The sequence below is a fragment of the Polyergus mexicanus genome, unplaced genomic scaffold, assembly GCF_030449975.1.
Source record: "Polyergus mexicanus isolate NDT 795.1 unplaced genomic scaffold, iyPolMexi1.0 SCAF_34, whole genome shotgun sequence".
NCBI lineage: Eukaryota > Metazoa > Arthropoda > Insecta > Hymenoptera > Formicidae > Polyergus > Polyergus mexicanus.
The window spans coordinates 77,501-82,500 of record NW_027223354.1 but is presented as its reverse complement, the minus strand read 5'-3'; the positions used below and the strand labels follow the sequence as shown (position 1 = coordinate 82,500).

At 54.4% G+C, this 5,000-nt stretch overlaps 1 non-coding gene across 1 annotated transcript; it reads right to left on the bottom strand.

Moving 5' to 3' along the window:
* Window positions 1–727: 727 nt before the first annotated feature.
* LOC138943712 (small subunit ribosomal RNA) lies at window positions 728–2,648 on the bottom strand. Its single transcript, XR_011448538.1, has one exon. It is a non-coding gene; the product is annotated as a small subunit ribosomal RNA (ribosomal RNA).
* Window positions 2,649–5,000: the final 2,352 nt, after the last annotated feature.

The window sequence follows — 5,000 nt, the reverse complement described above, 5'->3', positions numbered from 1 at the left end:
GCCGCCACCGCTGGGGAGGCTACGGCACAAAAGTTGTTTCGCGATCGGAGCGTCTCTTCCCCGTATATATAATATAATAATATATAACATTTGGAAGAGCCGGGGCGGAATGTTCTTTGAAGAAACCGTCGGACTTGATCGGGTGTGATCCGTCCTCTCGCCCGTTCGTCCGATAGCCGCGCGCTCGCGTACAAACACGCTGACCGCTGCCCCGGTGCGGGGAGGGGCGCGTTCACGAGCGTTGCGGACGCACGGACGGGCGTAGGTTACCACCGGTACGCGCTTAACGCCGGATCGTAACTCTGCGCTTGGCAAGAGCGCGATCGGGAAAGCGTCTTCTGCTCCGAATCGCATTCATGTAATTTCGCAATTTGCGCAACGAGCCTCAACGGGTCGCGCGCGACGCGACGCGACGCGACGCGACGCCGGTTGCGGCTACGAAGCTTAAGGAGAGAGTCTCGGATAATCCTCTCCTCCTCCATCCCGCTCGCACGACGCCGACCGCACCGAAAAAGGCCGACGGCGCTCTGCTGCTGGCTTCCCTTTCTCTCTCGGGTCGTCGCAGAGGCGCGCGGCGTTCGACGCGCGTCGTCGTATTAGTACATGCGGGATATAATCCGTCAATTCCATTTTACTTTCGTATCTGTTTTCTTTGTCCATTCAGTCGCCGACTGCTGCGAGCGCGCGTCCAAAAGACTCGAGACGCAGAGCAGGACCTCCGGAACGTTAATGATCCTTCCGCAGGTTCACCTACGGAAACCTTGTTACGACTTTTACTTCCTCTAAATGATCAAGTTTGGTCATCTTCCCGGCAACATCGGCAATGCCGAGACATTGCCGCGCACCAGTCCGAAGACCTCACTAAATCATTCAATCGGTAGTAGCGACGGGCGGTGTGTACAAAGGGCAGGGACGTAATCAACGCGAGCTTATGACTCGCGCTTACTGGGAATTCCTCGTTCATGGGGAACAATTGCAAGCCCCAATCCCTAGCACGAAGGAGGTTCAGCGGGTTACCCGGGCCTTTCGGCCAGGGAACACACGCTGATTCCTTCAGTGTAGCGCGCGTGCGGCCCAGAACATCTAAGGGCATCACAGACCTGTTATTGCTCAATCTCGTGCGGCTAGAAGCCGCCTGTCCCTCTAAGAAGATTTGTTTGTACGTTGGTAGTAAAAACCCGCCAGCCGAAGCCGGGGGCCTTCGCGATACCATAAGGTACGCCTATTTAGCAGGCTAGAGTCTCGTTCGTTATCGGAATTAACCAGACAAATCGCTCCACCAACTAAGAACGGCCATGCACCACCACCCACCGAATCAAGAAAGAGCTATCAATCTGTCAATCCTTCCGGTGTCTGGGCCTGGTGAGGTTTCCCGTGTTGAGTCAAATTAAGCCGCAGGCTCCACTCCTGGTGGTGCCCTTCCGTCAATTCCTTTAAGTTTCAGCTTTGCAACCATACTTCCCCCGGAACCCAAAAGCTTTGGTTTCCCGGAAGCTGCCCGCCGAGTCATCGGAGGAACTTCGGCGGATCGCTAGCTGGCATCGTTTATGGTTAGAACTAGGGCGGTATCTGATCGCCTTCGAACCTCTAACTTTCGTTCTTGATTAATGAAAACATTTTTGGCAAATGCTTTCGCTTCTGTCCGTCTTGCGACGATCCAAGAATTTCACCTCTAACGTCGCAATACGAATGCCCCCATCTGTCCCTATTAATCATTACCTCGGGGTTCCGAAAACCAACAAAATAGAACCGAGGTCCTATTCCATTATTCCATGCACGCAGTATTCAGGCGAAGGTAGCCTGCTTTAAGCACTCTAATTTGTTCAAAGTAAACGTACCGGCCCGACTCGACACTCAGTAAAGAGCACCGCGACGGGATATTAGTTGGGCCGCCCCTCGCGAGGCTAAGCCCACCGGTAGGACGTCCCACATCACGCCAGTTAAACACCGCGAGCGGTGAACCGACGGTGTGCGACACAGATTCAACTACGAGCTTTTTAACCGCAACAACTTTAATATACGCTATTGGAGCTGGAATTACCGCGGCTGCTGGCACCAGACTTGCCCTCCAATGGATCCTCGTTAAAGGATTTAAAGTGTACTCATTCCGATTACGGGGCCTCGGATGAGTCCCGTATCGTTATTTTTCGTCACTACCTCCCCGTGCCGGGAGTGGGTAATTTGCGCGCCTGCTGCCTTCCTTGGATGTGGTAGCCGTTTCTCAGGCTCCCTCTCCGGAATCGAACCCTGATTCCCCGTTACCCGTTACAACCATGGTAGGCGCAGAACCTACCATCGACAGTTGATAAGGCAGACATTTGAAAGATGCGTCGCCGGTGCTAGGACCGTGCGATCAGCACAAAGTTATTCAGAGTCACCAAAATAAACGGTGGACGAACGGCGAACCGCCCGCCACCGATTGGTTTTGATCTAATAAAAGCGTCCCTTCCATCACTGGTCGGGACTCTGTTTTGCATGTATTAGCTCTAGAATTACCACAGTTATCCAAGTAAATGTGGGTACAATCTAATGAACCATAACTGATTTAATGAGCCATTCGCGGTTTCACCTTAATTCGGCATGCACTGAGACATGCATGGCTTAATCTTTGAGACAAGCATATGACTACTGGCAGGATCAACCAGGGAGCTTCGTGTTCGGTTACTCGCGTGGAGCGGTAACTCGCGAGCGAGCCCGAAGGCCCGTCGCTATTAAGCTCTTACTTCTCGCGCCGCCGGTCTTTATTAGCCGGTCGGCGACACTCTCTATCTACTTACTTACTTATTACGCAACACACTTTATGCGTGCGTCTCGTCTTCGTGAGAGGAGCGAGGCGGTCCGTGTATATAATAAACCTCCTCCTCTCTTACTTCAAGATCATTCTCCATTTTATATTGTGTATTATAAAAAGATCATACTCATTCTCATTCTCCCAATGTAAACGCGCGATCGCGAGGACCGCGCGATTTACCCTGACGCTAGATCGACGATGCCGATGCTTAGACGTCGAGGATAAATGTGCTATCGTGCTTTTAGCACGCACTTATATTTCGCTACGGCGTACAAAGCGTGCGGGAAGAACGTTGTAATCGTCCTTCCACGCCACTCGTATCCGTGGAGTAAACGTTCGGTAAGCGCGACGATTCCGCTGCTGCGTCCAAGACGAGAGGGAATCGCGCGGCCAACACACTAGATGCGTGCGCGCCACATAAGAGCCATTCGGTCTTGCGACACCGACTCGTGGCAATGCTGTGCTCGTAATAAAAGTGTGTGCATAGAATAAGCGCCGAAGCGCGACACGTCGTACCTCTTATAATACCCAACCGGACGGCCAGGCGGTCGGCGACGACACGGCTTTTTGCTTAGCGAGCGCGAGCTCGAGCTCGTCGAAATTTTGTCGACGAGAGCGTAAATACAATAGTCTCTTCCCTCATAGAGACGTTTTACTCGGACTCTGTCCGATAAAGCACAACACAAATCGCCGTTTGTGTTTTTCTTCTCTCCTCTTAAACAATAATAAATCTCTCCTGTATCGTTCGTTTTAAACGTTCTCGAAAAGACAAGAACGCAAGAATCGTGCGAGCCGCGCGAAGAACGCGCAACCGCCCGTTCGTCCGATTCGGTTCGGTCCGACGCGCCGAGCGCGACGTACCTCTTATAATACCCAACCGAGCGGCCAGGCGGTCGGCGACGCACGGTACTACGCACGGTCGCTTATGAGTGCGAGCGTCGAAATACCCACGCGCTCGGGACTTTGTCGCTGAAAACGAAAGGCGAAAAAACATCGTTAAAAACATTGTTAGGCGAAAAAACATTGTAATTATTATAAAAAGCGTTAAAAATCCGATCGCGGGCGGTACCTCCGATGTACGAAAAGCCGAAGATCGACAAAGTCCCGTCGCGGGCGGTACCTCCGGAGTACGGAAAGTCGAAAATCGTCAAAGTCCCGTCGCGGGCGGTACCTCCGGCGCACGGACTGTCGACCACGCACCGACCCGTTTGCGGGCGGTACCTCCGGTTTACGGAAAGTCGAAAATCGTCAAAGTCCCGTCGCGGGCGGTACCTCCGGAATACGGAAAGTCGAAAAACGTCAAAGTCCCGTCGCGGGCGGTACCTCCGGCGCACGGACTGTCGACCACGCACCGACCCGTTTGCGGGCGGTACCTCCGGTTTACGGAAAGTCGAAAATCGTCAAAGTCCCGTCGCGGGCGGTACCTCCGGAATACGAAAAGTCGAAAAACGTCAAAGTCCCGTCGCGGGCGGTACCTCCGGCGCACGGACTGTCGACCACGCACCGACCCGTTTGCGGGCGGTACCTCCGGTTTACGGAAAGTCGAAAATCGTCAAAGTCCCGTCGCGGGCGGTACCTCCGGAATACGAAAAGTCGAAAAACGTCAAAGTCCCGTCGCGGGCGGTACCTCCGGCGCACGGACTGTCGACCACGCACCGACCCGTTTGCGGGCGGTACCTCCGGTTTACGGAAAGTCGAAAATCGTCAAAGTCCCGTCGCGGGCGGTACCTCCGGAATACGAAAAGTCGAAAAACGTCAAAGTCCCGTCGCGGGCGGTACCTCCGGCGCACGGACTGTCGACCACGCACCGACCCGTTTGCGGGCGGTACCTCCGGTTTACGGAAAGTCGAAAATCGTCAAAGTCCCGTCGCGGGCGGTACCTCCGGAATACGAAAAGTCGAAAAACGTCAAAGTCCCGTCGCGGGCGGTACCTCCGGCGCACGGACTGTCGACCACGCACCGACCCGTTTGCGGGCGGTACCTCCGGTTTACGGAAAGTCGAAAATCGTCAAAGTCCCGTCGCGGGCGGTACCTCCGGAATACGAAAAGTCGAAAAACGTCAAAGTCCCGTCGCGGGCGATACCTCCGGCGCACGGACTGTCGACCACGCACCGACCCGTTTGCGGGCGGTACCTCCGGTTTACGGAAAGTCGAAAATCGTCAAAGTCTCGTCGCTGGCGGTACCTCCGGCGCACGGACTGTCGACCAC